A 10,145-nucleotide genomic window follows, 5' to 3' on the forward strand; every position below is an offset into this window, starting at 1 on the left:
CAGGAGGCGTTGTCAGCGACCAGGATGGAGGTGCGAGCTGTCCCACGAAGGTTCTTGCTGTCGACGTCGCTGGACCCAGGATTGGGCAACAAGTCTTGGCAAATGCAAGGCCCACGCGGAGGACCTAAAATGGCGTCTTGGGCGGACCAGGAGGGTCCAGGGTACTTCTCCGATGGAGGGAAGCAAGGGCCAGTCTGGAGCAACCAGACCAGCAGCAGAAATGTCGTCGGGCGTCATCAGGAAGGCCACAAGCCAGCGGGCTAGTAGCCAAACAACGCGGTGAGCAGCAAAAAGCAGAAGGGCCCCACGCAGATCGTGGAGATGCTGGGGGGCTGCACTTCGGTGCTGGAGCTGCTCAGGGTGGGGGCTTCTCGGACCCCAAAGCACTCACCAGGAATTCACTCGGCGGGCTTGCTGGAAAGAAGTCGTGCAGTCTTGAAGATGGCCGGTCCCTCGAGGTCTCGTCACACCCACGAATCTCAGCGTGACTGATGATGTAGGTAGAGGTCAGAGGTGCCAGGGAAGCCGGTTCTCGTCGAGCTGGGCAGTCGGATTCCGGAGGAAGGACTTGCAGCAGACCGCAGTGTTCTTTAGATGGTGCCTGCGGATGCAGGGTGACTACTCCTTAGTCACAAGGGAGAAATCTTAGGAAGAAGTCTTGAGTTCCTTTCGTGGAAAGTAGTTTCAGGATTCAAAGATGATCTGATTTGGAAGGGGGCCAGTTCCTACCTTTATCCTGTAAAAAGGGGCTGGCACGCGACTAAGTCCTGCCCTATGGGTGGGACTAGGAGGGGGGTGGTTACACCCACTTCCTTGGCGGGCTTTTCCCCAGCACAGGGTCTGGAGTGACCCTGGAACTGGTTCCAGCCAGCCTATGCACAGTGAGCACCGGGGTGCCACGTGCAGTCACCTTCCTCTAAAGCCCTGCCTACCTACAATACACAAAACCCTGTCTGGGACGGTGCTGGCACCGCCCCTGGCAGGAAACCCTTTGTCCTTATCTCCTGCTCTGGGAGGACTCCCAGCAGCAGGAGGGCAGACTTGTGTCTCGGTGGCAGCATCCATTTTGTGGATGCTAAGGCTCTGTCTGACTTTTAACCGGGTTATAGGTTACATGCATGTCGTGTCCCTCTAGAAGGGTGGAATGCTAACCCCGTCGCCAGAATTGGCGAGGGGTTAGTATTCCAATTCGTATGACACCTTACTCGACATGTTTTGATAAAGCGATACCAGAGTTGGCATATAACCGCGAGGATTATAATGCACTTAAGAGTATATGGTATGCGATATCATGGAAACGGCTAGGGGATGGATCCCGAAAGCCGCAGACAGGCTCAGCTCATGCCAGAGCACCATCTCACACGATTCCAAGCACTCTGCCTTCAGGATTGTTAAGGCCTGCCATAGGAGTGACTGATAGGAGATCTGTGTGTCCATTTTTAGGGTTAGATATAGGTATACTATATCTAAAGCAAAGGGTGATTACACCACCTTGCCCCAGCTGTCAAGCAGCCAGTTGTGTCAGATTTGGATGGCCAGCCAGGGGTGGCATAATACATGCTGCAGCCCCTGGTAGGCCCTGGGTACACCTATGCCCTGGGTACCTAAGGTACACTGTACAGGGACTGATAAGGTGACTCAGTATCCAATTTAGATATGTACCTAAGGTACATGGAATCCATTTTACAGAGAGAGCAGTAGGCCTGGGGTCCTGAATAGCAGGGCCCCAGGTCAACTAAGTCAGAAAACCAGCAAAACACCAGGCAAAAAGTTGGGGGCAACCATAGTCAGGGATCTACCTTCCTACATATAACCCCCCCCCCCCCCAAACGAAAGGAGATAAGGCTAGCCTTGCCAGGTAAGCCTATATTGCCTGAGTGGCCATATAAGGAAGTACCAGCACTGGCATGGTTACCCCCTATCTCATGGTCCACTAAGCAATCCCTCACCCTAAGGGTGTCTGAGGGTCTCCACCATAGGGAATCTCTACCTGTGGTGTGTTTTGCAAAGTAAAAGGCTGGTGCTGAAATGGAGTACTGAAGTGAGGCTCCACTAATTTTGGGCTCAGCTTCCTCCAATCACTATCCACCATAGAGGCCTTTCTTTCCAAGACTGAGTTGTTTTGGGCTCTCAGGGTCAACCTCTGGCTACCTACAGCTGGAGGTTGGGTCCCTCTGTTTGGCTTACTGGAGGGACAGGTCAGGTCTGGGGCCCTCAGGTCCCAAGTTTGGCTGTGCCCAACAGTGTCCATCTGTGGGAGGTCCCTAACTAATTTTAAGGGGGATCCCTCAGGAGTATGTGTTATTTTCACTTGGCTAGGATTACTAGCTTCAGTGCCCTTAATCTGCTGATTGGGGAATTCTTTTGGACAGGGGGCCCTTTGGGGTCCAACACTGGCCTCCCTGACCTCTACAGCCCTGGGCTGACTGAGGCAGGGTAGAGAGGGGCAGGTTACCTGCTCCAGACTGGGTCCCATCTTGGAAGGGTCCACTGACATCAGGGGTTCTGCCAGGCTAGGCCTGACTACCTCTGTGGCAGTCTCTTCACAAGGGGTCAGATCAGTTCCCTGGGGAGGCTGATCTTTTCCTAAAGTCTGGTGGGAGGGAGATTTCTCTTCCTCCTCAATGCTCTCTGTCTGAGTGGAGTGATCCATAGTTTCAGGCTTCACAACACTATCATCTGTCTGAGTTTGAGCTGTGGCCATCACAACTCTCCCAACCTTTTCAGGAGGGGGCTCAGTTTGGGTGTGGGCTGTTACCATGACAGCCTTGACAACCTGTTCTGGGAAGGGAGTTGTCTGAGATTGGGTTGTGACTGGCACAACCCTCCTGACCTGTTCAGGGAGGACATCTTGGACTGGGGCGGTGGCTATCACTGCCCCACTAACCTTACCATGGGTATTTACCATTTTAGAATGGGTTTCTTGCTCAACTTCAGCCCAGGCTGAGAGCTCTAAATCATTCCCCAGTAGGCAATCTACAGGCAAGTTTGGTGACACTGCCACTCTCTTGTGGCCAGTGACACCTCCCCAGCTGAGATTGACCACTGCCATGGGATGATCTCTCTGTACTCCATCAATATTGGTCACCTGGTATGTGGCACCAGGTAAAAGTTGCCTTGAGGGGACTAGACTCTCAGTCACCATAGTGATGCTAGCCCCTGTATCTCTATAGGCCTCAACTTTTATACCATTGATGAGGGGCTCCTGTCTGTACTTGCCCAAAGTGTTGGGACAAGTTGTGAAGTTGGCAAACCCCATGCCAGTCTCACAGACAAGAGTATCTAAGTCAGGGGACCTGGTTAGGCCAGAGTCCCCAGGAACTCCCAAAGTAAATGCACCCAAATTCTTGGGGGCACTCCCACCACCTGGGGGATTACTACTAGTAGTAACAGGAGGTTTGGGAATGTTACTTGGGGGTATGTTTTCCTTATTGTTATTCTTTGGGCAACTGCTGTCAGTTTTTAAATGACCCACCTGTTTACAGGGATAACAATAAGGTTTCTTCTGGTCATTGGAAGGATTCTGGGACCCACCCCCCTCAGAGGATTTTTGGGGCCCTGGTGTGGTTTGATCTGTAGATTTATTCCCACCCTTCTCTTGAGGCTTGGTTGATTCCTTTTTCTGGTCACCACCTTGGTTCTTGGGCCTAATCCTGGTTCTGACCCATTTGTCTGCCCTCTTACCCAATTCTTGTGGAGAGGTCAGATCAGAGTCTACCAGGTGCTGGTGTAATAACTGGTTCTGACAATTATTTAAGACTTGCTCTCTCATAATAAGATTATACAATCCTGTGAAGTCAGTAACCTTGCTACCCAGTAGCCAGCCTTCCAAAGCCTTAGTGGCACAATCAACAAAGTCAGACCAGTCCTGAGACTGAGTTTTCTGGGTGTCTCTGAACAGCAACCTGTACTGCTCAGTGGTTAAGCCAAACCCATCAACCAGTGCATTTTTCAGGACCTGGTAATCGTTAGCATCCTCCACTCTTGTAGTGAGGAGCTTATCTCTACCTTTACCATCAAAGGAGAGCCACAGTATAGCTGCCCACTGACTCTGGGGAATGCACTGCACAGTGCAGGCCCTCTCCAAAGCAGCCATCCATTTCTGGATGTCATCCCCTTGTTTAAAGGGGGGCACTATCTTAGTCAGGTGTTTAGTATCTAAACCCTTCTCTTTTTCTCTTGGGAGATTGCTGCCACCAGTGGGAGCTAACCCACACATCTGCTGCTCTCTAGCAAAGGCAAGCTTCTCTTTGGCCAGGGCAAGTTCTTCCCTTTCAATCCTCAGTTTAGCTTGTCTCATCCTTGCTTCATGCTCTCTTCTCTGAGGGGAAGTCAATCTCCTCTGGGGAGAGTTCCTTCTCCCCTGAGAAGAGGCATTAGAGTGCAGAGATCTAATGGAGTCCCTAGAAAGAGATCTATCTCTCCTAACTCCAAGGTTAGGCCTACTTAGGGTCAGTACTGGGGGTCCCCCAGATCCTAGCCCAAGCAAGTCTAAGTTGGCCCTGGTTAGCCTTCTGACTACCTCAAGACCTTTGTCTACCTCATCCCCAGAGAGTTCCTCTTGATCCTCCTCCTCAACTGCAGTGGCAATGTTGGGGAGATCTGGATCCCCAGAGGTTCCCTCTAAGGCTGGCATGTTCTCATGTAACTGAGAAAGCTTTCTGGCATCATATGTCTCTAAGAGACCTATCAGAAAGGGAATGGTGGGGTTAGACCCCTGCTTCAGTTTTCTGGAGACACAGATCTGTCTCATCTCCTGGAAACTGAGAGCTGCATATCTTGAAGTGACCTGTGGAGGGTCAACACTGACCAGGGGAGTCTCAGTAGAATCTCCCTGGGTAGACATGCTTTTCTAGTGAGGTGTAAGTGGTGCACTTACCTACACTATATGTTTGCCTACTGATCCCTTGCTAGAGTTGTAGTTTAGGGTGTGCTAGGCCCCAGGAGCTACAACAGCTGGTTCAGTAGAACTCAGAGTATTCTAAGCTAAGTTATATGTACCTTTAGTACTTATGTGATCTTTCACAAGATATTCTTAGGGCATGTGTGGTAAAACAACATCAAGCTCAAATCCCAACCGCTGCTCACCAATGTGAGAAGTTGGCCTGATGTGCAGTGTTCACTATTCTAGTGATCACTATATATCAGTCCAAACAACCCTCATTGATGATTGGTTGTAAGTCAACCTTATAGACCAGCTATCCTAGTAGCGTGGATACGAGCAGTCTAAGGCTAAGACTCTAGAGGGCGTGTTAAGCCAGCTGTTTTACCATCACATTACCCCTTGAACACCCAGTGAAAGGACACCACACAAGTGTTATGAAAATAAACAGTGTATTTATTAGAATCACAACAACCCTGTACTCTTTATGAGGACAGGGTGCTAGGCACACAACAAAACTCTTACGAAAATACTTAAGTTAGCATGTTATACACAAATGCCCGAGGGGCACGAAAAACCATATACTCTAAAAGTGGAATGCGAATTACTAGCAGGTAAGTAACAGTTCTAATAGGCTTTGGAATCGCTAGGACTGGACTAGGGAATCGTTAGATTACTACTAGGAGGCCCAGGGGACTCGGGTGCAGAGTGTGCACTCTCACGCGGGATGCGGGACAAAGTCTATGGAAGCTAGAATTCACAAAGTTAGTGTTCACGGGCGAACCCGACCTGGTAGGGAGAAAACGACAGTGGATCCTGACCCTTGGATAGTGAGGCTATGCTGGGACACCGGAGTGCCGAAGTTACCTAGCCCAGGGGCTGCAGCTGCATAGGTCTGAAAAGACGTCGGGGATCTCGTTGCCGGACCAGGAGCCTGGAAGGAAGAAGTTGCTGGCAGGCGACCAGTGAAGAAAAGTTCGATGGATCCAAGCCTGGATCAAGGAAGAAGAAAACCTGAAAGCAGAGGGGACCAAGTTCTTGAATCACTAGCCAGTGATTAAGTGGGCACCAGGATGGCACCGGGCGAAGTCACCGCAGTCAGGTGAGTGGGCGCTGCTGGGCTCTGCAGTCTCTCGGACCAGGAGGCGTTGTCGGCGACCAGGATGGAGGTGCGAGCTGTCCCACGAAGGTTCTTGCTGTCGACGTCGCTGGACCCAGGATTGGGCAACAAGTCTTGGCAAATGCAAGGCCCACGCGGAGGACCTAAAATGGCGTCTTGGGCGGACCAGGAGGGTCCAGGGTACTTCTCCGATGGAGGGAAGCAAGGGCCAGTCTGGAGCAACCAGACCAGCAGCAGAAATGTCGTCGGGCTTCGTCAGGAAGGCCACAAGCCAGCGGGCTAGTAGCCAAACAACGCGGTGAGCAGCAAAAAGCAGAAGGGCCCCACGCAGATCGTGGAGATGCTGGGGGGCTGCACTTCGGTGCTGGAGCTGCTCAGGGTGGGGGCTTCTCGGACCCCAAAGCACTCACCAGGAATTCACTCGGCGGGCTTGCTGGAAAGAAGTCGTGCAGTCTTGAAGATGGCCGGTCCCTCGAGGTCTCGTCACACCCACGAATCTCAGCGTGACTGATGATGTAGGTAGAGGTCAGAGGTGCCAGGGAAGCCGGTTCTCGTCGAGCTGGGCAGTCGGATTCCGGAGGAAGGACTTGCAGCAGACCGCAGTGTTCTTTAGATGGTGCCTGCGGATGCAGGGTGACTACTCCTTAGTCACAAGGGAGAAATCTTAGGAAGAAGTCTTGAGTTCCTTTCGTGGAAAGTAGTTTCAGGATTCAAAGATGATCTGATTTGGAAGGGGGCCAGTTCCTACCTTTATCCTGTAAAAAGGGGCTGGCACGCGACTAAGTCCTGCCCTATGGGTGGGACTAGGAGGGGGTGGTTACACCCACTTCCTTGGCGGGCTTTTCCCCAGCACAGGGTCTGGAGTGACCCTGGAACTGGTTCCAGCCAGCCTATGCACAGTGAGCACCGGGGTGCCACGTGCAGTCACCTTCCTCTAAAGCCCTGCCTACCTATAATACACAAAACCCTGTCTGGGACGGTGCTGGCACCGCCCCTGGCAGGAAACCCTTTGTCCTTATCTCCTGCTCTGGGAGGACTCCCAGCAGCAGGAGGGCAGACTTGTGTCTCGGTGGCAGCATCCATTTTGTGGATGCTAAGGCTCTGTCTGACTTTTAACCGGGTTATAGGTTACATGCATGTCGTGTCCCTCTAGAAGGGTGGAATGCTAACCCCGTCGCCAGAATTGGCGAGGGGTTAGTATTCCAATTCGTATGACACCTTACTCGACATGTTTTGATAAAGCGATACCAGAGTTGGCATATAACCGCGAGGATTATAATGCACTTAAGAGTATATGGTATGCGATATCATGGAAACGGCTAAGGGATGGATCCCGAAAGCCGCAGACAGGCTCAGCTCATGCCAGAGCACCATCTCACACGATTCCAAGCACTCTGCCTTCAGGATTGTTAAGGCCTGCCATAGGAGTGACTGATAGGAGATCTGTGTGTCCATTTTTAGGGTTAGATATAGGTATACTATATCTAAAGCAAAGGGTGATTACACCACCTTGCCCCAGCTGTCAAGCAGCCAGTTGTGTCAGATTTGGATGGCCAGCCAGGGGTGGCATAATACATGCTGCAGCCCCTGGTAGGCCCTGGGTACACCTATGCCCTGGGTACCTAAGGTACACTGTACAGGGACTGATAAGGTGACTCAGTATCCAATTTAGATATGTACCTAAGGTACATGGAATCCATTTTACAGAGAGAGCAGTAGGCCTGGGGTCCTGAATAGCAGGGCCCCAGGTCAACTAAGTCAGAAAACCAGCAAAACACCAGGCACAAAGTTGGGGGCAACCATAGTCAGGGATCTACCTTCCTACACCTGCTGTCTCAACGATTGTGCATAAGGTGGTAACAGCATAAGCAGAAGTAGTCTCCCCGTTTGGAAGCTTGAAACAAGAACCGTCCACCCACAGGATCCCATGCGGGTCCTTGAGCGGAGTGTCCTTTAAATCAATCCTACCCTTCGTTTCTTCTTCCGTTCGAAGAAAACAATCATGTTTTCCTGAGCATCTTTCTCCTCTGGGAGTGGCAACAGTGTAGCTGGATTTAACGTATTACATCTTTTAACATGTACATGACTCGCTAGAAGTGTCAGCTCATATCCAGACAAACGAGCACTCATAAGGTGCTGTGTTCTTGTCCTATTCAGCAGAGTATCCACTGCATGTGGAACCATAACAACGAGTGTGTTATCCAACACTAATCAGGCAGGTTGTCTAATAGAAATCGCCGCAGCTGCCGTAGCTCTGAGACAACTGGGCAAAGCTTTAGCTACTGGGTCTAGTGTAGCAGAAAAATAGGCACATGGCCTCTGCTTATCTCCAAATTGCTGTGTCAAAACTGACAATGCGTAACCCTCTCTCTCATGAACGTACAGTGTAAAGGACTTGCTATAATCTGGGGTACCCAAACTGGAGCAGAACACAGAGCAGTACGTAAGTCAACAAAGCTTTTCTGACATTCATCCGTCCAAGGGAGCGGATGTGGCGTATCTTTCAATGTTAGTACCAACAGTGGTTTAGCTAAAAGTGAAAAATTGGGAATCCACTGTCTACAGTAGGAAGTGATACCCAAGAAGGCACGCACTTCTCTCTGCGTGGTGGGTACAGACATCTGTGAAATAGCATGAATACGTTCTGGGGTCAATCGCCTTCCCTCCTTCGACAAGAGATGACCTAAACTTCACTTCTTGGCGGGCATATTGCAGCTTAGAGGGAGACACCTTATGATGTAGAGCAGATAAATGATGCAACAACGCAACAGTCACATCCTTACACACATCTTCCGTATCAGCAGCCACCAGCAAATCATCCACATACTGAATAAGCGTAGCACCTGGAGGCAAAGAGAAAGCATCAAGTTGCGACTTAAGAGCCTTGCTATAGATAGAGGGACTTTCACAATAGCCTTGGGGTGCTCTTTTAAATCTAAAACTTCGGCCACCCAAAGAGAAACCAAAGATATCCCTACTTTCTTCAGCAATAGGAATGCTGAAGAAAGCATTCTTAAGGTCTATGACCGAAAACCAAGCTGCCGAAGCAGGGATCATCGTCAACAAAGCTGTAATGTCCGGAACAACAGGAAACTGTGGCACAACAATTTTGTTAACCTCCCTAAGGTCAATAACAAATCGATAAACATGAGGTTGTGAAGGATGCGTCCTCTTGAGGATCGGAAGAACAGGGCTGTTACAAACATTGCCTCTCATTTCTTCAACCACACCCTTCTGAATAAAATCATCGACAATAGCCAACAGTGCTCTCTCTCCATCAGTAGAGATACGGTATTGGGGAATGCGTGGCATTCTCACATTCTCTTTAACTGTGATGACGTATGGTGGGATTGCAAGACAACCCACATCATTCGGGCCTGTAGCCCAAAGACTTTCAGGAAGAGAAAGCAACTCGGTGGGAACTGATCTCGAATAGATACATGGAAGACGTCAATTTCTTCCCCAACGTTAGATGCACACCAGAAGGGGAACAATATAATGTTGCATGTAGTCTTTTCAATAAATCCAGACCCAGCAAGTTCTCGCCGCAACCAGTTGTCAGAATAAGTGGAGCATTCAAATCATAGGGACCAATCGAAACGGGCAAGGGACAAGAAACCGGATTACGGACTAGGGCGCCAGAAAATCCTACTGAAGTATTTATTAAGCCAGACAAAGGTGCCCCAGGGAGTTTAGTATGCATAATAGAACTTCTCATCGCACCAGTATCCAAAAGAAACGGTTCTGAAACACCCATAGTATTGATAGTGACATATGGCCCATTTTGATCTACTGGAATCGAAACAACTCCCTCACTTCGTCCATGGCTGTCCTATTCGATGTGAAAATCATCAGCCCTTTCTTCACAATAATCGTCATTATAATACTGCGTGGACTGAACTCTCTGCTGATCAAAGTAATTCGTAGTAGATGTAGGAAAAGAACGCTGCTCCTGAGAGGACACACCTCGTCCTCTACCTCTAGATCCTGTCTGGGCAGTACCATGACCCTGTGGAGCAGACATCCCATTATTACACTGTAGTAAAACCGGACAACTATTCTTATAATGTCCCTCTTCCCTACAATACGCACATTGATTAGGACCCAACAGAAGACGTGGTGCGAAGTACTCAGGTTTCTGGA

This window comes from Lissotriton helveticus, chromosome 11 (genome assembly GCF_964261635.1).
Source record: "Lissotriton helveticus chromosome 11, aLisHel1.1, whole genome shotgun sequence".
Lineage (NCBI taxonomy): Eukaryota > Metazoa > Chordata > Amphibia > Caudata > Salamandridae > Lissotriton > Lissotriton helveticus.